At 37.5% G+C, this 27785-nt stretch overlaps 1 protein-coding gene across 1 annotated transcript in view; it reads right to left on the bottom strand.

Moving 5' to 3' along the window:
• LOC138367947 (zinc finger protein 30-like) overlaps positions 1-27785 on the bottom strand; it is an 82934-nt gene that overhangs the window by 12262 nt on the left and 42887 nt on the right. The window lies entirely within an intron of this gene.

Genomic DNA, 27785 nt, shown 5'->3' on the forward strand with positions numbered 1-27785 from the left:
CCGCGCTTGAAACAATCGAGGGACCCCACCTCCACCACGTTACGTGGTAATTGGTTTCAACAAATCAACAACCCTGTTACCGAACCAGTATTTACCCAAGTCTTTCCTAAATCTAAACTAAGAACTAAACTGGGATTGGGTGGTTATAAATAGGAGCAGCCTCGTATTGACCAATAGGCCCTCTGAATTTACCTTTCTTTTTATGTTTTTCTCAAACACAGTTAATTCTTTGACTTTCTGGAGAATGTAATTTAAGCTTGGTCAATCTTTCTTCATAAGACAGGTTTCTAATTTGAGGGATTAATTTGTCAACCCTCGCTGGACGCATTCTATTGAATTTAGATCCATTTTATAGTACGGAGTATAGCCAAAACTGAACTGCATAACCTAAATAAAAACATAGGAAGAAAGGTAACTGCAGAAGGCCTATTGGCCCATACGAGTCAGCTGCTGTTTATAACAACGCAATCCCACTCATATACATGTCCAACCCACGTTTCAAACAATCGCGGGACCTCCACCAACTTACGCGGTAACTAGTTGCACAAATCAACAACCCTATTACCCATCAGTATTTACTCAAGTCTTTCCAAGATCTAAACATACTCAGTTTATACCTCACTGTGAATGTATATACCTCAAAACATTGGTTCCTGTTTTTTCTTGTGCTGATACTTTATAATACCCTATTAATATCTCCATTGTTATATCAATTCATCCACTTGTAAACCTCCATCATATCAACCCTAACTCTTCGTCTTTACAGTGAATGCCATTTAAGTCAACAAATCCACAAGGACCCTGATGAGGGTTCGAACCTACGTTCGAGATGATCCCAGACGCTGCTTTAATTGTGATTTATGTGTGTAATGCAATTTAAGCTTCATATGACAGGTAACTAATTTGGGGAATTAACTTTGTCATCCTACGCTAAACACCTTTAAGTGAATTTATATCCATTCTATAGTACGGCAAGCAAAATTGAACTGCATTATCAAAAGGGGCCTAACCAGATAAAGATATAACTGAAGAACAACACCAGGTGTCTTGTTACTAACGTCCTGTGTCCTTTTTGCCGTATTACGAACATTCATGCATTGATCTTATGTTTTTAAATTCTTACTAATCATAATCATAAGCTATTAGGACAATATCTAACTCTGGCCCCAGACATCACTCGGTACCATTACTCAAATTAATATGTTTGATATTAAGTCCCTGCACATCCTCTAATGTGTATTTTATATATATAAAACGCTGAACTGTAATGTCAATCCTGACCTTAAAAGCTTCCTAGAAGGTTGTAACAGATCCCATGAGCACCACACCAGAAACAAATACCTATTTGATATTGCAAGAGTACGACTTAGTCAAGCTAGAAATGCTTTACAAATCAAGGGACCTCGAATGGGGAATGATCTTCCCAATTATGTTAAAGACTGTACCTCTCCCATCCAGTTCAAGATAAAAACTAAGTACAAACTAATTAACTCAATGTAACCTACTTCACCCCCAAAATGTCAACCCATGTCTTCTTGTTTAAACAATACTGATTGTTGATCAAATTGTATTTTTGTTGTTTTTTCTGCCATGTTTTCCCCCTCCCCCTCCCCTTTTTTACATTTCTTTCTAATTTTTTCTCAACACAATTTATACTTTAATCTCAATTAGTATTAAGTTTTAGTCTTAGTGTTTTTCCTGTCCGAAACGCTTTTCTTTATAGTATCTATTGGAATTGTATGTGCTAGTTCTGTCTATAAATCCATCAACTTTTGTATCTTACCTTGTATGTATGGACTTTATCTGAATAAATATTTGTATTTGTTGTATAACTCCCAAACCTCTTTCGCAATTTCAACACCATGTCACTCTTATCTTATAACTCTTTCATCATTTCCTAGCCTCAAAACCTTACATTTGTCAACATTTAAACTGCATCTGCTAAGCTTTTGACCATTTCTAAACCCTAAGATCGTCTTGAAGTGATTGTAAGGCTTTTTCCGTGTTTATTGCCCTCCAGGTTTTAGTATCATCAGCAAATTTGAAAATGTTGCTGCTGAAACCTGAATCTAAATCATTTATATATATTATGAATAACAGAGGTACCAGGACAGAGCGTTAAGGCACTCCACTTACATTTTCCCACACTGACTTAATCCCATTTGTACTAACTTTCTGTTTCCTTTGGTACAGCCATCCAACTTAACACAGCACCCCCAAATACCATGACCCTCTATCTTTTTAACCAGTCTTCCATGTGGCACTCTATCAAAAACTTTGCTAAAGTCAAGGTACACAGCTATGCTGATATAAAATGATAGCAAATTTGAATTATTTACTAATTTATGTTTTTCAAGATAATAATGAATGGTATTTGCGAAAATCGATTCAAGTAACTCCCAAAATTGACGTTAGGCTAATTGGCAGATTGTTTGATGCAAGTTATCTATCTCCTTTCTTAAAAATTGGTACACATTAGCAGCCATCCACGACTCTGGCACTCTGCCTGACTCTAATGATTTATTATATGTGGTAGACAAGGGATCGCAAAGCTCCTCTTAGCATTCTTTGGGCACCCTGGTAAACACTTCGGCGGGCCCTGGGAATTTGTTTGATTTGAGTTTCACTATTGTTTAATAACATCATCCCTCCTAAGTGTTAAACTAGTCAACCATTCCGCGTTCTCTCTCACTTAGACTTATTCGGCCGAAGGCATAGAGTTACGTTCCTCTTTAGTAAATACAGAAAAATTATTTATAAAATGTACTATTTATCTTTTCGTCATTATCTGTCCTATCTGGGCTATGGTGAGCCCGTATGTGGAGGGTCTTTGGAACTATTATCTGTATCAATAGCTGATACAAGAGGTCTGGGGTCTTCATGGTGGTTTTCAGTCCTAGAGGGCAAGCTGTCCTAGTTTTGGAACTGGTGGGATTAGTGTTGACCTCTAGGTCTTCCGACAGCCGTGCTGTCGTTGGAGTTTGGTGTGGTGGCCTCCATGAGGAGGTCTTGTACCGAGTAGGTGTCGTATTTGTTGTGCGGCGGTGGAGCTACTAAGAAATCCTACTTTCTTAGTAGGTTTCCTAGTCTGAGGAGTCCGTAATCTCCATAGTTGGTGTTGAACTGTCGAAAATTGAGAGATTACTCAAGTAAATCAGCTGTTCACTTACTGATACCAACCAGCTGGGATACCTTATGAAATATAACTGGTTTCAAGATTCTATTTTTTTACATATAAGATAAGTAATCACAAAACCCTTTTTAATCCTGAAAATAACAAGTTATCAAAAAATGTTTAATTGAAACATTAAGAGAAACAAATAATTTGGAGATGGAATAAAACAATATATTTTGGGATGAAATTAGATTTTTATTGCTTTCACCAGGACTATACATGGCATGATTTAACAAATCATCTAGTGCATAAAAATTCGTTAGTTCTCTTGTGCTATATATAAAAGGACTCATATTTCTAATACGATATATGCATGTATCTTCATGTGTTAATTCGTATTTCCAAGATAGCAAAAACTTTTTCCACACTGGGGACACTTGTAAAAGGTCTCACCAGTATAAACACGTTTATGTTTCATTGTACCACTGTGATCATTGATCTTTTTAGCGCAATGGTCATTCCTTAACGATTTCTCACCGGAATGCAGCAGTGTCTGTCCATATTTCCCAATTTATAAAAACGTTTTCCACACTCGGGACATTCGTTAGGTTTTTCACCTGTATGTACCATTCTGTGAATCTTCAGAGATACTTTTTCTCTGAATCTTCTGGAGTCTTCATGGTGGTTCAGAAACCACATTCTGGACACTCATGAGATTTCTCACCCGTACAAAGCTTCATGTGTTTTTCTCTTTTTACTAAATCTTTTCCGACACTCTGGACACACATGGTTTCTAACGAGTATACACTATCATGTGTTTATTCATTTTCCTATGATCTTTTTCTTTTTCCATACTTTGGGCATTCGTCAGGTTTCTCACCTGTACACACCATCATGTGTTTATCCATTTTCCTGTGATTACTGAATCTTTTTCGACACTCTGGGCACTCGAAAGGCTTTTTAGAAGTATATACTACCATCGTGTAGTTATTCATATTTCTATGTTTACTGAAGCTTTTCCCAATCAAAGGAACACTGTAAATAAAGAGATGGCAGTTTCAGCTCCCTGGTAATTATGATGTCAGCTCTCTGGTGCTTATGTTGTTGGCTCTCTGGTATTTATGTTGTTGGCTCTCTGGTATTTATGTTCTTGGCTTTCTATTATATAAAACAGGTGAGGGGGATGTAAGTCACATGTAAGATGTTTGGTCACTGTAAGTAGGGGAGACCGGGATGAGATGCTGGAGCTGTTGTTGTTGTTTAGATTTAGCTATTGAAAACTAAATGCCCGTATAGCACGGGATATAGTGAGTTCGCCAATGAGTTCGTGTTTTTCTCGAAAACCTTGTTACTGTGATATTTCAGTCAAAGCATTAAATGGAAGTTTCCTTCTTTACCCCCATTTCTTTTTCACTTCTTTTTTTAGCACACTGCTTCTAGGCTTGTTTTAATAATAATTTTTTGGTGGTGGATGTAGATTCAGTGTTCACTAGTGTGTCCCATTCTTCAACTACTTTTCTGACCATTATAGTCAGAAAAGGATTGCTGTGGATTTTGCATCTAATCTAACTGATAATGTTAATTGAATGTTGAGTTTGATGCGCAGGGCTTCAGTTGTTTCACATTCCAACAAGTAGTATAATAATGACGCCTCTGCATATGTTCCACAGATATGACATTCTTTAACTATTAGACAAAGGAGCATAAGAATAAAGCTAACTGCAGAGGGCCTCTTGGCCCATACGATGCTTCTCCTATTTATAACCACCCAATCCCACTCATATAAGTGTCCAACACACGATTGAGACAATCAAGGGAACCCCACCTACACTACGTTACATGGTAATTGCTTCCACAAATCAACAACCATGTTACCGAACTAGTATTAACACAGTTTTTTTATAAACCAAAACTTATTCATTTATACCTATTGTTCCGGGTCCTGACTTGTGTGATTCTTTTTATACCATATTAATATCTCTTTTGTTATGGCCCTTCATTAACTTGTTTTACTGTACACTTCAATCAGTTATGATTAGTAAGAATTTAAAACCAAAGGATCAATGCATGAATGTTCGTAATAAGCAAATAGGACACTGGGATTTATTAATCGAAGTATTAGTAACAAGACACCTGGTGTTGTTCATCAGCAATATCAGCTATATATATAGGTAAATATAGATATATAGCTACATATAGATATATAGCTATAGCTATAACCAATGGGGCTATGGTTAGGCCCCATTTAGATTATGCAGTTCAGTTTTGGTCGCAGTACTATGGAATGGATATAAATTTACTTGAACGTGTCCAGCGTAGGATGAAAAAGTTAATTTCCCAAATTAGAAATCTTTCCTATGAAGAAAGATTAACACAGCTTAAATTGCATTCACTGGAAAGGCAAAGAGTTAGGGGGTGACATGATAGAGGTTTACAAGTGGATGGATGGACATAACAAAGGGGATATTAATGGAGTATTAAAAGTATCAACACAAGATAGAACGCGAAACAATAGGTATAAATTGGAAAAGTTTAGATTTAGGAAAGACTTGGGTAAATACAGGGTTGTTGATTTGTGGAACCAGTTACCGCGTAAAGGTGTGGAGGTGGGGGTCCCTCGATTGTTTCAAGCGTGGGTTGGACATGTATATGAGACGGATTAAGAACATAAGAACAAAGGCAACTGCAGAAGGCGTATTGGCCCATACGAGGCAGCTCCAATTTATAACCACCCAATCCCACTCATATACTTGTCCAACCCGCGCTTGAAACAATCGAGGGACCCCACCTCCAACACGTTACGTGGTAATTGGTTTCAACAAATCAACAACCCTGTTACCGAACCAGTATTTACCCAAGTCTTTCCTAAATCTAAACTTAGAACTAAACTGGGATTGGGTGGTTATAAATAGGAGCAGCCTCGTATTGACCAATAGGCCCTCTGAATTTACCTTTCTTTTTATGTTTTTCTCAAACACAGTTAATTCTTTGACTTTCTGGAGAATGTAATTTAAGCTTGGTCAATCTTTCTTCATAAGACAGGTTTCTAATTTGAGGGATTAATTTGTCAACCCTCGCTGGACGCATTCTATTGAATTTAGATCCATTTTATAGTACGGAGTATAGCCAAAACTGAACTGCATAACCTAAATAAAAACATAGGAAGAAAGGTAACTGCAGAAGGCCTATTGGCCCATACGAGTCAGCTGCTGTTTATAACAACGCAATCCCACTCATATACATGTCCAACCCACGTTTCAAACAATCGCGGGACCTCCACCAACTTACGCGGTAACTAGTTGCACAAATCAACAACCCTATTACCCATCAGTATTTACTCAAGTCTTTCCAAGATCTAAACATACTCAGTTTATACCTCACTGTGTATGTATATACCTCAAAACATTGGTTCCTGATTTTCTTGTGCTGATACTTTATAATACCCTATTAATATCTCCATTGTTATATCAATTCATCCACTTGTAAACCTCCATCATATCAACCCTAACTCTTCGTCTTTACAGTGAATGCAATATAAGTCAACAAATCCACAAGGACCCTGATGAGGGTTCGAACTTACGTTCGAGATGATCCCAGACGCTGCTTTAATTGTGATTTATGTGTAATGCAATTTAAGCTTCATATGACAGGTAACTAATTTGGGGAATTAACTTTGTCATCCTACGCTAAACACCTTTAAGTGAATTTATATCCATTCTATAGTACGGCAAGCAAAATTGAACTGCATCATCAAAAGGGGCCTAACCAGATAAAGATATAACTGAAGAACAACACCAGGTGTCTTGTTACTAACGTCCTGTGTCCTTTTTGCCGTATTACGAACATTCACGCATTGATCTTATGTTTTTAAATTCTTACTAATCATAATCATAAGCTATTAGGACAATATCTAACTCTGGCCCCAGACATCACTCGGTACCATTACTCAAATTAATATGTTAGATATTAAGTCCCTGCACATCCTCTAATGTGTATTTTATATATATAAAACGCTGAACTGTAATGTCAATCCTGACCTTAAAAGCTTCCTAGAAGGTTGTAACAGATCCCATGAGCACCACACCAGAAACAAATACCTATTTGATATTGCAAGAGTACGACTTAGTCAAACTAGAAATGCTTTACAAATCAAGGGACCTCGAATGGGGAATGATCTTCCCAATTATGTTAAAGACTGTACCTCTCCCATCCAGTTCAAGATAAAAACTAAGTACAAACTAATTAACTCAATGTAACCTACTTCACCCCCAAAATGTCAACCCATGTCTTCTTGTTTAAACAATACTGATTGTTGACCAAATTGTATTTTTGTTTTTTTTCTGCCATGTTTTCCCCCTCCCCCTCCCCTTTTTTACATTTCTTTCTAATTTTTTCTCAACACAATTTATACTTTAATCTCAATTAGTATTAAGTTTTAGTCTTAGTGTTTTTCCTGCCCGAAACGCTTTTCGTTATAGTATCTATTGGAATTGTATGTGCTAGCTCTGTCTATAAATCCATCAACTTTTGTATCTTACCTTGTAATTATGGACTTTATCTGAATAAATATTTGTATTTGTTGTATAACTCCCAAACCTCTTTCGCAATCTCAACACCATCTCACTCTTATCTTATAACTCTTTCATCATTTCCTAGCCTCAAAACCTTACATTTGTCAACATTTAAACTGCATCTGCTAAGCTTTTGACCATTTCTAAACCCTAAGATCGTCTTGAAGTGATTGTAAGCCTTTTTCCGTGTTTATTGCCCTCCAGGTTTTAGTATCATCAGCAAATTTGAAAATGTTGCTGCTCAAACCTGAATCTAAATCATTTATATATATTATGAATAACAGAGGTACCAGGACAGAGCGTTAAGGCACTCCACTTACATTTCCCCACACTGACTTAATCCCATTTGTACTAACTTTCTGTTTCCTTTGGTACAGCCATCCAACTTAACACAGCACCCCCCAATACCATGACCCTCTATCTTTTTAACCAGTCTTCCATGTGGCACTCTATCAAAAACTTTGCTAAAGTCAAGGTACACAGCTATGCTGATATAAAATGATAGCAAATTTGAATTATTTACTAATTTATGTTTTTCAAGATAATAATGAATGGTATTTGCGAAAATCGATTCAAGTAACTATTCCAAAATTGACGTTAGGCTAATTGGCAGATTGTTTGATGCAAGTTATCTATCTCCTTTCTTAAAAATTGGTACACATTAGCAGCCATCCACGACTCTGGCACTCTGCCTGACTCTAATGATTTATTATATGTGGTAGACAAGGGATCGCAAAGCTCCTCTTAGCATTCTTTGGGCACCCTGGTAAACACTTCGGCGGGCCTTGGGGATTTGTTTGATTTGAGTTTCACTATTGTTTAATAACATCATCCCTCCTAAGTGTTAAACTAGTCAACCATTCCGCGTTCTCTCTCACTTAGACTTATTCGGCTGAAGGCATAGAGTTACGTTCCTCTTTAGTAAATACAGATAAAATATTTATAAAATGTACTCTTTATCTTTTCGTCATTATCTGTCCTATCTGGGCTATGGTGAGCCCGTATGTGGAGGGTCTTTGGAACTATTATCTGTATCAATAGCTGATACAAGAGGTCTGGGGTCTTCATGGTGGTTTTCAGTCCTAGAGGGCAAGCTGTCCTAGTTTTGGAACTGGTGGGATTAGTGTTGACCTCTAGGTCTTCCGACAGCCGTGCTGTCGTTGGAGTTTGGTGTGGTGGCCTCCATGAGGAGGTCTTGTACCGAGTAGGTGTCGTATTTGTTGTGCGGCGGTGGAGCTACTAAGAAATCCTACTTTCTTAGTAGGTTTCCTAGTCTGAGGAGTCCGTAATCTCCATAGTTGGTGTTGAACTGTCGAAAATTGAGAGATTACTCAAGTAAATCAGCTGCTCACTTACTGATACCAACCAGCTGGGATACCTTAGGAAATATAACTGGTTTCAAGATTCTATTTTTTTACATATAAGATAAGTTATCACAAAACCCTTTTTAATCCTGAAAGTAACAAGTTATCAAATAATTTGGAGATGGAATAAAACAATATATTTTGGGATGAAATTAGATTTTTATTGCTTTCACCAGGACTATACATGGCATGATTTAACAAATCATCTAGTGCATAAAAATTCGTTAGTTCTCTTGTGCTATATATAAAAGGACTCATATTTCTAATACGATATATGCATGCACCTTCATGTGTTAATTCGTATTTCCAAGATAGCAAAAACTTTTTCCACACTGGGGACACTTGTAAAAGGTCTCACCAGTATAAACACGTTTATGTTTCATTGTACCACTGTGATCAATGATCTTTTTAGCGCAATGGTCATTCCTTAACGATTTCTCACCGGAATGCAGCAGTGTCTGTCCATATTTCCCAATTTATAAAAACGTTTTCCACACTCGGGACATTCGTTAGGTTTTTCACCTGTATGTACTATTCTGTGAATCTTCAGAGATACTTTTTCTCTGAATCTTCTGGAGTCTTCATGGTGGTTCAGAAACCACATTCTGGACACTCATGAGATTTCTCACCCGTACATAGCGTCATGTGTTTTTCTCTTTTTACTAAATCTTTTCCGACACTCTGGACACACATGGTTTCTAACGAGTATACACTATCATGTGTTTATTCATTTTCCTATGATCTTTTTCTTTTTCCATACTTTGGGCATTCGTCAGGTTTCTCACCTGTACACACCATCATGTGTTTATCCATTTTCCTGTGATTACTGAATCTTTTTCGACACTCTGGGCACTCGAAAGGCTTTTTAGAAGTATATACTACCATCGTGTAGTTATTCATATTTCTATGTTTACTGAAGCTTTTCCCAATCAAAGGAACACTGTAAATAAAGAGATGGCAGTTTCAGCTCCCTGGTAATTATGATGTTAGCTCTCTGGTGTTTATGTTGTTAGCTCTCTGGTATTTATGTTGTTGGCTCTCTGGTATTTATGTTGTTGGCTCTCTGGTATTTATGTTCTTGGCTTTCTATTATATAAAACAGGTGAGGGAGATGTAGGTCACATGTAAGATGTTTGGTCACTGTAAGGTGGGGAGACCGGGATGAGATGCTGGAGCTGTTGTTGTTGTTTAGATTTAGCTATTGAAAACTAAATGCCCGTATAGCACGGGGTATAGTGAGTTCGCCAATGAGTTCGTGTTTTTCTCGAAAACCTTGTTACTGTGATATTTTAGTCAAAGCATTAAATGGAAGTTTCCTTCTTTACCCCCATTTCTTTTTCACTTCTTTTTTTAGCACACTGCTTCTAGTCTTGTTTTAATAATAGTTTTTTGGTGGTGGATGTAGATTCAGTGTTCACTAGTGTGTCCCATTCTTCAACTACTTTTCTGACCATTATAGTCAGAAAAGGATTGCTGTGGATTTTGCATCTAATCTAACTGATAATGTTAATTGAATGTTGAGTTTGATGCGCAGGGCTTCAGTTGTTTCACATTCCAACAAGTAGTATAATAATGACGCCTATGCATATGTTCCACAGATATGACATTCTTTAACTATTAGACAAAGGAGCATAAGAATAAAGCTAACTGCAGAGGGCCTTTTGGCCCATACGATGCTTCTCCTAATTATAACCACCCAATCCCACTCATATAAGTGTCCAACACACGATTGAGACAATCAAGGGACCCCCACCTACACTACGTTACATGGTAATTGCTTCCACAAATCAACAACCATGTTACCGAACTAGTATTAACACAGTTTTTTTATAAACCAAAACTTATTCATTTATACCTATTGTTCCGGGTCCTGACTTGTGTGATTCTTTTTATACCATATTAATATCTCCTTTGTTATGGCCCTTCATTAACTTGTTTTACTGTACACTTCAATCAGTTATGATTAGTAAGAATTTAAAACCAAAGGATCAATGCATGAATGTTCGTAATTAGCAAATAGGACACTGGGATTTATTAATCGAAGTATTAGTAACAAGACACCTGGTGTTGTTCATCAGCAATATCTTAGCTATATATATAGGTAAATATAGATATATAGCTACATATAGATATATAGCTATAGCTATAACCAATGGGGCTATGGTTAGGCCCCATTTAGATTATGCAGTTCAGTTTTGGTCGCAGTACTATGGAATGGATATAAATTTACTTGAACGTGTCCAGCGTAGGATGAAAAAGTTAATTTCCCAAATTAGAAATCTTTCCTATGAAGAAAGATTAACACAGCTTAAATTGCATTCACTGGAAAGGCAAAGAGTTAGGGGGTGACATGATAGAGGTTTACAAGTGGATGAATGGACATAACAAAGGGGATATTAATGGAGTATTAAAAGTATCAACACAAGATAGAACACGAAACAATAGGAATATATTGGAAAAGTTTAGATTTAGGAAAGACTTGGGTAAATACAGGGTTGTTGATTTGTGGAACCAGTTACCGCGTAAAGGTGTGGAGGTGGGGGTCCCTCGATTGTTTCAAGCGTGGGTTGGACATGTATATGAGACGGATTAAGAACAAAGGCAACTGCAGAAGGCGTATTGGCCCATACGAGGCAGCTCCAATTTATAACCACCCAATCCATAAGAACATAAGAACAAAGGTAACTGCAGAAGGCCTATTGGCCCATACGAGGCAGCTCCTATTCTATAACCACCCAATCCCACTCATATACTTGTCCAACCCGCGCTTGAAACAATCGAGGGACCCCACCTCCACCACGTTACGCGGCAATTGGTTCCACAAATCTACAACCCTGTTACTGAACCAGTATTTACCCAAGTCTTTTCTAAATCTAAACTTATCCAATTTATACCCATTGTTTCGTGTTCTGTCCTGTGTTGATACTTTTAATACCCTATTAATATCCCCCTTGTTATGTCCATTCACCCACTTGTAAACCTCTATCATGTCGCCCCTAACTCTTCGCCTTTCCAGTGAATGCAACTTAAGCTTTGTTAATCTTTCTTCATATGAAAGATTTCTAATTTGGGGAATTAACTTAGTCATCCTACGCTGGACACGTTCAAGTGAATATATATCCATTCTATAATATGGCGACCAAAACTGAACTGCATAATCTAAATGGGGCCTAACTAGAGCAAGATATAGCTTGAGAACCACACCAGGTGTCTTGTTACTAACGCTGCGATTAATAAATCCAAGTGTCCGATTTGCCTTATTACGAACATTTATGCATTGATCCTTTTGTTTTAAATTCTTACTAATCATAACTCCCAGATCCCTTTCGCAATCCGACTTCGCAATCACAACACCATCTAGCTCGTATCTTGTAACTCTATCATCATTACCTAACCTCAGAACTTTACATTTATCAGCATTAAACTGCATCTGCCAATCCTTTGACCATTTCAAAACCCTATCTAGATCAACTTGAAGTGATAGTGAGTCCTCCTCCGAATTAATTTCCCTACCGATTTTCGTATCATCGGCAAATTTGCAAATGTTGCTACTCAAACCTGAATCTAAATCATTTATATATATTATGAACAACAGAGGTCCCAGGACAGAGCCTTGAGGCACTCCACTTACAACATTTTCCCACTCTGACTTGATTCCATTTATACTAACTCTGTTTCCTTTGGTATAGCCATGCCCTAATCCAGCTTAATATAGCACCCCCAATACCATGAGAGACTATCTTTTTAATCAGTCTTTCATGTGGCACTGTATCAAAAGCTTTGCTAAAGTCAAGGTACACAACATCACAATCCTTACCACTATCAACTGCCTCAACAATGCTAGAATAAAAAGATAACAAATTTGTTAAACATGAACGGCCATTTATAAAACCATGTTGCGACTCAATTATTAATTTATGTTTTTCAAGATGAAGACGAATTTTATTTGCTATTATGGATTCGAGTAACTTTCCCACAATAGACGTTAGGCTAATTGGTCGATAGTTAGACGCAAGTGATCTATCTCCTTTCTTAAAAACTGGCATCACATTAGCAACTTTCCAAAACTCTGGCACTCTGCCTGACTCTATTGATTTATTAAATATGGTTGACAGTGGGTCACAAAGCTCCTCTTAAATCCCACTCATATACTTGTCCAACCCGCGCTTGAAACAATCGAGGGACCCCACCTCCACCACGTTGCGTGGTAATTGGTTTCAACAAATCAACAACCCTGTTACCGAACCAGTATTTACCCAAGTCTTTCCTAAATCTAAATTTAGAACTAAACTGGGATTGGGTGGTTATAAATAGGAGCAGCCTCGTATTGACCAATAGGCCCTCTGAATTTACCTTTCTTTTTATGTTTTTCTCAAACACAGTTAATTCTTTGACTTTCTGGAGAATGTAATTTAAGCTTGGTCAATCTTTCTTCATAAGACAGGTTTCTAATTTGAGGGATTAATTTGTCAACCCTCGCTGGACGCATTCTATTGAATTTAGATCCATTTTATAGTACGGAGTATAGCCAAAACTGAACTGCATAACCTAAATAAAAACATAGGAAGAAAGGTAACTGCAGAAGGCCTATTGGCCCATACGAGTCAGCTGCTGTTTATAACAACGCAATCCCACTCATATACATGTCCAACCCACGTTTCAAACAATCGCGGGACCTCCACCAACTTACGCGGTAACTGGTTGCACAAATCAACAACCCTATTACCCATCAGTATTTACTCAAGTCTTTCCAAGATCTAAACATACTCAGTTTATACCTCACTGTGTATGTATATACCTCAAAACATTGATTCCTGTTTTTTCTTGTGCTGATACTTTATAATACCCTATTAATATCTCCATTGTTATATCAATTCATCCACTTGTAAACCTCCATCATATCAACCCTAACTCTTCGTCTTTACAGTGAATGCAATATAAGTCAACAAATCCACAAGGACCCTGATGAGGGTTCGAACCTACGTTCGAGATGATCCCAGACGCTGCTTTAATTGTGATTTATGTGTGTAATGCAATTTAAGCTTCATATGACAGGTAACTAATTTGGGGAATTAACTTTGTCATCCTACGCTAAACACCTTTAAGTGAATTTATATCCATTCTATAGTACGGCAAGCAAAATTGAACTGCATTATCAAAAGGGGCCTAACCAGATAAAGATATAACTGAAGAACAACACCAGGTGTCTTGTTACTAACGTCCTGTGTCCTTTTTGCCGTATTACGAACATTCATGTATTGATCTTATGTTTTTAAATTCTTACTAATCATAATCATAAGCTATTAGGACAATATCTAACTCTGGCCCCAGACATCACTCGGTGCCATTACTCAAATTAATATGTTAGATATTAAGTCCCTGCACATCCTCTAATGTGTATTTTATATATATAAAACGCTGAACTGTAATGTCAATCCTGACCTTAAAAGCTTCCTAGAAGGTTGTAACAGATCCCATGAGCACCACACCAGAAACAAATACCTATTTGATATTGCAAGAGTACGACTTAGTCAAACTAGAAATGCTTTACAAATCAAAGGACCTCGAATGGGGAATGATCTTCCCAATTATGTTAAAGACTGTACCTCTCCCATCCAGTTCAAGATAAAAACTAAGTACAAACTAATTAACTCAATGTAACCTACTTCACCCCCAAAATGTCAACCCATGTCTACTTGTTTAATCAATACTGATTGTTGACCAAACTGTATTTTTGTTTTTTTTCTGCCATGTTTTCCCCCTCCCCCTCCCCTTTTTTACATTTCTTTCTAATTTTTTCTCAACACAATTTATCCTTTAATCTCGATTAGTATTAAGTTTTAGTCTTAGTGTTTTTCCTGCCCGAAACGCTTTTCGTTATAGTATCTATTGGAATTGTATGTGCTAGCTCTGTCTATAAATCCATCAACTTTTGTATCTTACCTTGTATGTATGGACTTTATCTGAATAAATATTTGTATTTGTTGTATAACTCCCAAACCTCTTTCGCAATCTCAACACCATCTCACTCTTATCTTATAACTCTTTCATCATTTCCTAGCCTCAAAACCTTACATTTGTCAACATTTAAACTGCATCTGCTAAGCTTTTGACCATTTCTAAACCCTAAGATCGTCTTGAAGTGATTGTAAGGCTTTTTCCGTGTTTATTGCCCTCCAGGTTTTAGTATCATCAGCAAATTTGAAAATGTTGCTGCTCAAACCTGAATCTAAATCATTTATATATATTATGAATAACAGAGGTACCAGGACAGAGCGTTAAGGCACTCCACTTACATTTCCCCACACTGACTTAATCCCATTTGTACTAACTTTCTGTTTCCTTAGGTACAGCCATCCAACTTAACACAGCACCCCCCAATACCATGACCCTCTATCTTTTTAACCAGTCTTCCATGTGGCACTCTATCAAAAACTTTGCTAAAGTCAAGGTACACAGCTATGCTGATATAAAATGATAGCAAACTTGAATTATTTACTAATTTATGTTTTTCAAGATAATAATGAATGGTATTTGCGAAAATCGATTCAAGTAACTATTCCAAAATTGACGTTAGGCTAATTGGCAGATTGTTTGATGCAAGTTATCTATCTCCTTTCTTAAAAATTGGTACACATTAGCAGCCATCCACGACTCTGGCACTCTGCCTGACTCTAATGATTTATTATATGTGGTAGACAAGGGATCGCAAAGCTCCTCTTAGCATTCTTTGGGCACCCTGGTAAACACTTCGGCGGGCCCTGGGGATTTGTTTGATTTGAGTTTCACTATTGTTTAATAACATCATCCCTCCTAAGTGTTAAACTAGTCAACCATTCCATATTGCATATTATCATAGCAATATGGAAGTTGTAGTGAAGGACCTGGTGACTCTAGTGGGAGCCCTGAGGACAGAGTTGGACTCTCTGCGGGAGGAGGTGCGTCAGCTTAAAAAACAACGAGAAGTAACGAAGGAGGAGACCAGCAGTAAAGGGACCTCGTCTTGGAGAGTTGCGAAAGACAGGGGCCTTAAGAAGACTTTGATAAAGCCGCCTTCAAACGCCATAGCAACTTCAAATTCATTTGACGTTTTGGAGGACGAGTGCTGTGGAGAGACTGTGGATCGCGCAAAAGGGAAAGCAACGAAGAGAAAGGAAGCGCAGGCCCCTCAGAAAGTAAAGGAAGTACCTAAGCAAACATTAGTTGTGGGAGATTCCCAGATAAGGTATTTGGATAGAACGTTTTGTGCTAGAGATAGGGGGAACAGGTTAAGGGTTTGCTATCCCGGAGCTGGCATTGGTGATATTATAAACAACATGAATGATATTATGGCTGGTAATGGGAACAATCCCATTATTTGCATTAGCGTGGGAGGAAATGATGTTGGTCGAGTCAGGAGTGAGGAACTGATTCAGAGGTATAAAACAGCCATAGAGTTAGTTAGGAGCAAGGGAGGAATCCCGATCATATGTGGCATTCTTCCAAGGGAGTGGGAAATGAATGGATATCGAGGGCACTTGGTGTCAATTGCCGCCTGGAAAGATATTGCAAATCAAATGCAATATCTTTCATAGACAACTGGGAACACTTTTATGGAAAAAATGAAATGTATGCTCGTGATGGGGTGCATCTATCGAGAGCTGGGGTTGTTGCTGTTGCGAACTCGTTGGAAGAAGTGGTTAGAGGTGTTTGTTTGGGTTTAAACTGTTAGTAGATAGAGGTATGGGAATTGATTTGGAGGAAGGAGGTAATAAAAGTATGTGTTTGTGGGAGAAAGGAATTGGCAAAACGATCAGGGAAAGAGAAGGTCCGCAAAATAACAATTCACTTAGGGTATATTACACTAACAGTAGAAGTCTAAGAAATAAAATTAACGAATTAAATGCTCTTGTCTGCACAGAAAAAATAGATATTATTGCACTTACCGAAACGTGGATGAATGTAGAAAATAGAGAACTATTAGCTGAATATCAAATATATGGATTTAAACTATTTCACACAGATAGATATATTAGACGAGGAGGTGGAGTAGCCATATATGTTAGGGACAATTTGAAATGTAGTCTCAAAGAGGGAATCAAAACAGAGCCACACACAGAAACTATTTGGATTGAATTAAACGAAAAAGCTAATAATATTATAATAGGAGTAATATATAGGCCACCAAATTTAGACAGAATGGAAGCAAAGCATCTATAGGATGAAATATCTAGAGCATCTAGATCTAACAGTATTTATGTCATGGGTGACTTTAATTTTAGCGGAATAAACTGGTTGAACAAAACAGGGAATAGTGAAGCAGAAGATTTTCTAGAATTAATTGACGATTGCTTTCTTACGCAACACATTAAGGAACCAACACGGGAAAATAATATTTTAGATTTAGTGTTAACTAACAGGGAAGCGCAGGTTGGTGGCGTCGGGGTGGGGAGTGGGCTGGGGAGCAGTGATCACAAAGAAATCAGATTTAGCATAGAATGGAATAGACCAGTAGGAGAAAATTCTGTTAAAGTGCCAGATTTTCGAAAAGCTGATTTTAATAGCCTAAGAAATTTTTTGGGTCAAATTGATTGGAAAGGCTTGGGTATGGGGTGTGGGCCGGTCTTGGAGCGAGACATGAACCCAGCGATAGGTGACTTAAATGGGGATTTCGATGTGGATTCAATATATAACTTATTTAAGAATATTCTAAACAAAGCACAGGAACGTAGTATACCATACAAATTGAATAGATCGTATACTAATGACCCAAAGTGGATAACAAAGAATTTGAAGAACCTTATAGGTAAAAAGAGAGCTTGGTACAAAAGGATTAAAAATGGGGAGGTCACTTTAGAACAGGAATTCGTACAACTGGTTAGAAATGTTAAAAAAGAGATAAGGAAAGCAAAAAGGAACTATGAAGTTCGCATAGCAGGGCAAGCAAAGACAAATCCTAAAGGGTTTTTTCAGTTATATCGTACAAATATATAGTTATAAAATCTTATAACTAGGGAAAGGATAGGTCCATTAAAAACTGAGACAGGTCAAATAACAGATAGTGATGAAGAGATGAGTAGTATTTTTAATAAATATTTTGTATCTGTATTTACTAAAGAGGAACTTAACAATATGCCTTCAGCCGAACAAGTCTATGTGGGTGGGGACGAGGACAGGTTGACGAGTTTAGCAGTTACCAGGGAGGATGTTCTTAAACAAATAGTAAAACTCAAACCAAACAAATCCCCAGGGCCGGATGAAGTGTTTGCTAGGGTGCTTAAAGAATGCAAAGAGGAGCTTTGTGACCCACTGTCAACCATATTTAATAAATCAATAGAGTCAGGCAGAGTGCCAGAGTTTTGGAAAGTTGCTAATGTGATACCAGTTTTTAAGAAAGGAGATAGATCACTTGCGTCTAACTATCGACCAATTAGCCTAACGTCTATTGTGGGAAAGTTACTCGAATCTATAATAGCAAATAAAATTCGTCTTCATCTTGAAAAACATAAATTAATAATTGAGTCGCAACATGGTTTTATAAATGGCCGTTCATGTTTAACAAATTTGTTATCTTTTTATTCTAGCATTGTTGAGGCAGTTGATTGTGGTAAGGATTGCGATGTTGTATACCTTGACTTTAGCAAAGCTTTTGATACAGTGCCACATGAAAGACTGATTAAAAAAATAGAGTCTCATGGTATTGGGGGTGCTATATTAAGCTGGATTAGGGCATGGCTATACCAAAGGAAACAGAGAGTTAGTATAAATGGAATCAAGTCAGAGTGGGAAAATGTTGTAAGTGGAGTGCCTCAAGGCTCTGTCCTGGGACCTCTGTTGTTTATAATATATATAAATGATTTAGATTCAGGTTTGAGTAGCAACATTTGCAAATTTGCCGATGATACGAAAATCGGTAGGGAAATTAATTCGGAGGAGGACTCACTATCACTTCAAGTTGATCTAGATAGGGTTTTGAAATGGTCAAAGGATTGGCAGATGCAGTTTAATGCTGATAAATGTAAAGTTCTGAGGTTAGGTAATGATGATAGAGTTACAAGATACGAGCTAGATGGTGTTGTGATTGCGAAGTCGGATTGCGAAAGGGATCTGGGAGTTATGATTAGTAAGAATTTAAAACAAAAGGATCAATGCATAAATGTTCGTAATAAGGCAAATCGGACACTTGGATTTATTAATCGCAGCGTTAGTAACAAGACACCTGGTGTGGTTCTCAAGCTATATCTTGCTCTAGTTAGGCCCCATTTAGATTATGCAGTTCAGTTTTGGTCGCCATATTATAGAATGGATATAAATTCACTTGAACGTGTCCAGCGTAGGATGACTAAGTTAATTCCCCAAATTAGAAATCTTTCATATGAAGAAAGATTAACAAAGCTTAAGTTGCATTCACTGGAAAGGCGAAGAGTTAGGGGTGACATGATAGAGGTTTACAAGTGGATGAATGGACATAACCGGGGGGATATTAATAGGGTATTAAAAGTATCAACACAGGACAGAACACGAAACAATGGATATAAATTGGATAAGTTTAGATTTAGGAAAGACTTGGGTAAATACTGGTTCAGTAACAGGGTTGTTGATTTGTGGAACCAATTGCCGCGTAACATTGTGGAGGTGGGGTCCCTCGATTGTTTCAAGCACGGGTTGGACAAGTATATAAGTGGGATTGGGTGGTTATAGAATAGGAGCTGCCTCGTATGGGCCAATAGGCCTTCTGCAGTTACCTTTGTTCTTATTGCCGCGTAACATTGTGGAGGTGGGGTCCCTCGATTGTTTCAAGCACGGGTTGGACAAGTATATGAGTGGGATTGGGTGGTTATAGAATAGGAGCTGCCTCGTATGGGCCAATAGGCCTTCTGCAGTTACCTTTGTTCTTATGTTCTTATGTTCATTCCGCGTTCTCTCTCACTTAGACTTATTCGGCCGAAGGCATAGAGTTACGTTCCTCTTTAGTAAATACAGATAAAATATTTATTAACAGTACTATTTATCTTTTCGTCATTATCTGTCCTATCTGGGCTATGGTGAGCCCGTACGTGGAGGGTCTTTGGAACTATTATCTGTATCAATAGCTGATACAAGAGGTCTGGGGTCATCACGGTGGTTTTCAGTCCTAGAGGGCAAGCTGTCCTAGTTTTGGAACTGGTGGGATTAGTGTTGACCTCTAGGTCTTCCGACAGCCGTGCTGTCGTTGGAGTTTGGTGTGGTGGCCTCCATGAGGAGGTCTTGTACCGAATAGGTGTCGTATTTGTTGTGCGGCGGTGGAGCTACTAAGAAATCCTACTTTCTTAGTAGGTTTCCTAGTCTGAGGAGTCCGTAATCTCCGTAGTTGGTGTTGAACTGTCGAAAATTGAGAGATTACTCAAGTAAATCAGCTGCTCACTTACTGATACCAACCAGCTGGGATACCTTAGGAAATATAACTGGTTTCAAGATTCTATTTTTTTACATATAAAATAAGTTATCACAAAACCCTTTTTAATCCTGAAAATAACAAGTTATCAAAAAATGTTTAATTGAAACATTAAGAGAAACAAATAATTTGGAGATGGAATAAAACAATATATTTTGGGATGAAATTAGATTTTTATTGCTTTTACCAGGATTATACATGGCATGATTTAACAAATCATCTAGTGCATAAAAATTCGTTAGTTCTCTTGTGCTATATATAAAAGGACTCATATTTCTAATACGATATATGCATGCACCTTCATGTGTTAATTCGTATTTCCAAGATAGCAAAAACTTTTTCCACACTGGGGACACTTGTAAAAGGTCTCACCAGTATAAACACGTTTATGTTTCATTGTACCACTGTGATCAATGATCTTTTTAGCGCAATGGTCATTCCTTAACGATTTCTCACCGGAATGCAGCAGTGTCTGTCCATATTTCCCAATTTATAAAAACGTTTTCCACACTCGGGACATTCGTTAGGTTTTTCACCTGTATGTACCATTCTGTGAATCTTCAGAGATACTTTTTCTCTGAATCTTCTGGAGTCTTCATGGTGGTTCAGAAACCACATTCTGGACACTCATGAGATTTCTCACCCGTACAAAGCGTCATGTGTTTTTCTCTTTTTACTAAATCTTTTCTGACACTCTGGACACACATGGTTTCTAACGAGTATACACTATCATGTGTTTATTCATTTTCCTATGATCTTTTTCTTTTTCCATACTTTGGGCATTCGTCAGGTTTCTCAACTGTACACACCATCATGTGTTCATCCATTTTCCTGTGATTACTGAATCTTTATCGACACTCTGGGCACTCGAAAGGCTTTTTAGAAGTATATACTACCATCGTGTAGTTATTCATATTTCTATGTTTACTGAAGCTTTTCCCAATCAAAGGAACACTGTAAATAAAGAGATGGCAGTTTCAGCTCCCTGGTAATTATGATGTCAGCTCTCTGGTGCTTATGTTGTTGGCTCTCTGGTATTTATGTTGTTGGCTCTCTGGTATTTATGTTCTTGGCTTTCTATTATATAAAACAGGTGAGGGGGATGTAGGTCACATGTAAGATGTTTGGTCACTGTAAGTAGGGGAGACCGGGATGAGATGCTGGAGCTGTTGTTGTTGTTTAGATTTAGCTATTGAAAACTAAATGCCCGTATAGCACGGGATATAGTGAGTTCGCCAATGAGTTCGTGTTTTTCTCGAAAACCTTGTTACTGTGATATTTCAGTCAAAGCATTAAACGGAAGTTTCCTTCTTTACCCCCATTTCTTTTTCACTTCTTTTTTTAGCACACTGCTTCTAGTCTTGTTTTAATAAAAAAAATTTGGTGGTGGATGTAGATTCAGTGTTCACTAGTGTGTCCCATTCTTCAACTACTTTTCTGACCATTATAGTCAGAAAAGGATTGCTGTGGATTTTGCATCTAATCTAACTGATAATGATAATTAAATGTTGAGTTTGATGCGCAGGGCTTCAGTTGTTTCACATTCCAACAAGTAGTATAATAATGACGCCTCTGCATATGTTCCACAGATATGACATTCTTTAACTATTAGACAAAGGAGCATAAGAATAAAGGTAACTGCAGAGGGCCTTTTGGCCCATACGATGCTTCTCCTATTTATAACCCCCCAATCCCACTCATATATGTGTCCAACACACGATTGAGACAATCAAGGGACCCCCACCTACACTACGTTACATGGCAATTGCTTCCACAAATCAACAACCATGTTACCGAACTAGTATTAACACAGTTTTTTTATAAACCAAAACTTATTCATTTATACCTATTGTTCCGGGTCCTGACTTGTGTGATTCTTTTTATACCATATTAATATCTCCTTTGTTATGGCCCTTCATTAACTTGTTTTACTGTACACTTCAATCAGTTATGATTAGTAAGAATTTAAAACCAAAGGATCAATGCATGAATGTTCGTAATAAGCAAATAGGACACTGGGATTTATTAATCGAAGTATTAGTAACAAGACACCTGGTGTTGTTCATCAGCAATATCTTAGCTATATATATAGGTAAATATAGATATATAGCTACATATAGATATATAGCTATAGCTATAACCAATGGGGCTATGGTTAGGCCCCATTTAGATTATGCAGTTCAGTTTTGGTCGCAGTACTATAGAATGGATATAAATTTACTATAAACGTGTCCAGCGTAGGATGAAAAAGTTAATTCCCCAAATTAGAAATCTTTCCTATGAAGAAAGATTAACACAGCTTAAATTGCATTCACTGGAAAGGCAAAGAGTTAGGGGGTGACATGATAGAGGTTTACAAGTGGATGAATGGACATAACAAAGGGGATATTAATGGAGTATTAAAAGTATCAACACAAGATAGAACGCGAAACAATAGGTATAAATTGGAAAAGTTTAGATTTAGGAAAGACTTGGGTAAATACAGGGTTGTTGATTTGTGGAACCAGTTACCGCGTAAAGGTGTGGAGGTGGGGGTCCCTCGATTGTTTCAAGCGTGGGTTGGACATGTATATGAGACGGATTAAGAACATAAGAACAAAGGCAACTGCAGAAGGCGTATTGGCCCATACGAGGCAGCTCCAATTTATAACCACCCAATCCCACTCATATACTTGTCCAACCCGCGCTTGAAACAATCGAGGGACCCCACCTCCACCACGTTACGTGGTAATTGGTTTCAACAAATCAACAACCCTGTTACCGAACCAGTATTTACCCAAGTCTTTCCTAAATCTAAACTAAGAACTAAACTGGGATTGGGTGGTTATAAATAGGAGCAGCCTCGTATTGACCAATAGGCCCTCTGAATTTACCTTTCTTTTTATGTTTTTCTCAAACACAGTTAATTCTTTGACTTTCTGGAGAATGTAATTTAAGCTTGGTCAATCTTTCTTCATAAGACAGGTTTCTAATTTGAGGGATTAATTTGTCAATCCTCGCTGGACGCATTCTATTAAATTTAGATCCATTTTATAGTACGGAGTATAGCCAAAACTGAACTGCATAACCTAAATAAAAACATAGGAAGAAAGGTAACTGCAGAAGGCCTATTGGCCCATACGAGTCAGCTGCTGTTTATAACAACGCAATCCCACTCATATACATGTCCAACCCACGTTTCAAACAATCGCGGGACCTCCACCAACTTACGCGGTAACTGGTTGCTCAAATCAACAACCCTATTACCCATCAGTATTTACTCAAGTCTTTCCAAGATCTAAACATACTCAGTGTATACCTCACTGTGTATGTATATACCTCAAAACATTGGTTCCTGTTTTTTCTTGTGCAGATACTTTATAATACCCTATTATTAACTCCATTGTTATATCAATTCTTCCACTTGTAAACCTCCATCATATCAACCCTAACTCTTCGTCTTTACAGTGAATGCAATATAAGTCAACAAATCCACAAGGACCCTGATGAGGGTTCGAACCTACGTTCGAGAGGATCCCAGACGCTGCCTTAATTGTGATTTATGTGTGTAATGCAATTTAAGCTTCATATGACAGGTAACTAATTTGGGGAATTAACTTTGTCATCCTACGCTAAACACCTTTAAGTGAATTTATATCCATTCTATAGTACGGCAAGCAAAATTGAACTGCATAATCAAAAGGGGCCTAACCAGATATAACTGAAGAACAACACCAGGTGTCTTGTTACTAACGTCCAGTGTCCTTTTTGCCGTATTACGAACATTCATGCATTGATCTTATGTTTTTAAATTCTTACTAATCATAATCATAAGCTATTAGGACAATATCTAACTCTGGCCCCAGACATCACTCGGTACCATTACTCAAATTAATATGTTAGATATTAAGTCCCTGCACATCCTCTAATGTGTATTTTATATATATAAAACGCTGAACTGTAATGTCAATCCTGACCTTAAAAGCTTCCTAGAAGGTTGTAAAAGATCCCATGAGCACCACACTAGAAACAAATACCTATTTGATATTGCAAGAGTACGACTTAGTCAAACTAGAAATGCTTTACAAATCAAGGGACCTCGAATGGGGAATGACCTTCCCAATTATGTTAAAGACTGTACCTCTCCCAACCAGTTCAAGATAAAAACTAAGTACAAACTAATTAACTCAATGTAACCTACTTCAACCCCAAAATGTCAACCCATGTCTTCTTGTTTAAACAATACTGATTGTTGACCAAATTGTATTTTTGTTTTTTTTCTGCCATGTTTTCCCCCTCTCCCTCCCCTTTTTTACATTTTTTTCTAATTTTTTCTCAACACAATTTATACTTTAATCTCAATTAGTATTAAGTTTTAGTCTTAGTGTTTTTCCTGCCCGAAACGCTTTTCGTTATAGTATCTTTTGGAATTGTATGTGCTAGCTCTGTCTATAAATCCATCAACTTTTGTATCTTACCTTGTATGTATGGACTTTATCTGAATAAATATTTGTATTTGTTGTATAACTCCCAAACCTCTTTCGCAATCTCAACACCATCTCACTCTTATCTTATAACTCTTTCATCATTTCCTAGCCTCAAAACCTTACATTTGTCAACATTTAAACTGCATCTGCTAAGCTTTTGACCATTTCTAAACCCTAAGATCGTCTTGAAGTGATTGTAAGGCTTTTTCCGTGTTTATTGCCCTCCAGGTTTTAGTATCATCAGCAAATTTGAAAATGTTGCTGCTCAAACCTGAATCTAAATCATTTATATATGTTATGAATAACAGAGGTACCAGGACAGAGCGTTAAGGCACTCCACTTACATTTCCCCACTCTGACTTAATCCCATTTGTACTAACTTTCTGTTTCCTTTGGTACAGCCATCCAACTTAACACAGCACCCCCCAATACCATGACCTTCTATCTTTTTAACCAGTCTTCCATGTGGCACTCTATCAAAAACTTTGCTAAAGTCAAGGTACACAGCTATGCTGATATAAAATGATAGCAAATTTAAATTATTTACTAATTTATGTTTTTCAAGATGCTAATGAATGGTATTTGCGAAAATCGATTCAAGTAACTATTCCAAAATTGACGTTAGGCTAATTGGCAGATTGTTTGATGCAAGTTATCTATCTCCTTTCTTAAAAATTGGTACACATTAGCAGCCATCCACGACTCTGGCACTCTGCCTGACACTAATGATTTATTATATGTGGTAGACAAGGGATCGCAAAGCTCCTCTTAGCATTCTTTGGGCACCCTGGTAAACACTTCGGCGGGCCCTGGGGATTTGTTTGATTTGAGTTTCACTATTGTTTAATAACATCATCCCTCCTAAGTGTTAAACTAGTCAACCATTCCGCGTTCTCTCTCACTTAGACTTATTCGGCCGAAGGCATAGAGTTACGTTCCTCTTTAGTAAATACAGATAAAATATTTATTAAAAGTACTATTTATCTTTTCGTCATTATCTGTCCTATCTGGGCTATGGTGAGCCCGTACGTGGAGGGTCTTTGGAACTATTATCTGTATCAATAGCTGATACAAGAGGTCTGGGGTCATCATGGTGGTTTTCAGTCCTAGTGGGCAAGCTGTCCTAGTTTTGGAACTGGTGGGATTAGTGTTGACCTCTAGGTCTTCCGACAGCCGTGCTGTCGTTGGAGTTTGGTGTGGTGGCCTCCATGAGGAGGTCTTGTACCGAGTAGGTGTCGTATTTGTTGTGCGGCGGTGGAGCTACTAAGAAATCCTACTTTCTTAGTAGGTTTCCTAGTCTGAGGATTCCGTAATCTCCGTAGTTGGTGTTGAACTGTCGAAAATTGAGAGATTACTCAAATAAATCAGCTGCTCACTTACTGATACCAACCAGCTGGGATACCTTAGGAAATATAACTGGTTTCAAGATTCAATTTTTTTACATATAAGATAAGTTATCACAAAACCCTTTTTAATCCTGAAAATAACAAGTTATCAAAAAATGTTTAATTGAAACATTAAGAGAAACAAATAATTTGGAGATGGAATAAAACAATATATTTTGGGATGAAATTAGATTTTTATTGCTTTCACCAGGACTATACATGGCATGATTAACAAATCATCTAGTGCATAAAAATTCGTTAGTTCTCTTGTGCTATATATAAAAGGACTCATATTTCTAATACGATATATGCATGCACCTTCATGTGTTAATTCGTATTTCCAAGATAGCAAAAACTTTTTCCACACTGGGGACACTTGTAAAAGGTCTCACCAGTATAAACACGTTTATGTTTCATTGTACCACTGTGATCAATGATCTTTTTAGCGCAATGGTCATTCCTTAACGATTTCTCACCGGAATGCAGCAGTGTCTGTCCATATTTCCCAATTTATAAAAACGTTTTCCACACTCGGGACATTCGTTAGGTTTTTCACCTGTATGTACCATTCTGTGAATCTTCAGAGATACTTTTTCTCTGAATCTTCTGGAGTCTTCATAGTGGTTCAGAAACCACATTCTGGACACTCATGAGATTTCTCACCCGTACAAAGCGTCATGTGTTTTTCTCTTTTTACTAAATCTTTTCCGACACTCTGGACACACATGGTTTCTAACGAGTATATACTATCATGTGTTTATTCATTTTCCTATGATCTTTTTCTTTTTCCATACTTTGGGCATTCGTCAGGTTTCTCACCTGTACACACCATCATGTGTTTATCCATTTTCCTGTGATTACTGAATCTTTTTCGACACTCTGGGCACTCGAAAGTCTTTTTAGAAGTATATACTACCATCGTGTAGTTATTCATATTTCTATGTTTACTGAAGCTTTTCCCAATCAAAGGAACACTGTAAATAAAGAGATGGCAGTTTCAGCTCCCTGGTAATTATGATGCTTATGTTGTTGGCTCTCTGGTATTTATGTTGTTGGCTCTCTGGTATTTATGTTGTTGGCTCTCTGGTATTTATGTTGTTGGCTCTCTGGTATTTATGTTCTTGGCTTTCTATTATATAAAACAGGTGAGGGGGATGTTGGTCACATGTAAGATGTTTGGTCACTGTAAGTAGGGGAGACCGGGATGAGATGCTGGAGCTGTTGTTGTTGTTTAGATTTAGCTATTGAAAACTAAATGCCCGTATAGCACGGGATATGGTGAGTTCGCCAATGAGTTCGTGTTTTTCTCGAAAACCTTGTTACTGTGATATTTCAGTCAAAGCATTAAATGGAAGTTTCCTTCTTTACCCCCATTTCTTTTTCACTTCTTTTTTTAGCACACTGCTTCTAGTCTTGTTTTAATAATAATTTTTTGGTGGTGGATGTAGATTCAGTGTTCACTAGTGTGTCC

This window comes from Procambarus clarkii, chromosome 3 (genome assembly GCF_040958095.1).
Source record: "Procambarus clarkii isolate CNS0578487 chromosome 3, FALCON_Pclarkii_2.0, whole genome shotgun sequence".
NCBI classification, from domain to species: Eukaryota; Metazoa; Arthropoda; class Malacostraca; order Decapoda; family Cambaridae; genus Procambarus; species Procambarus clarkii.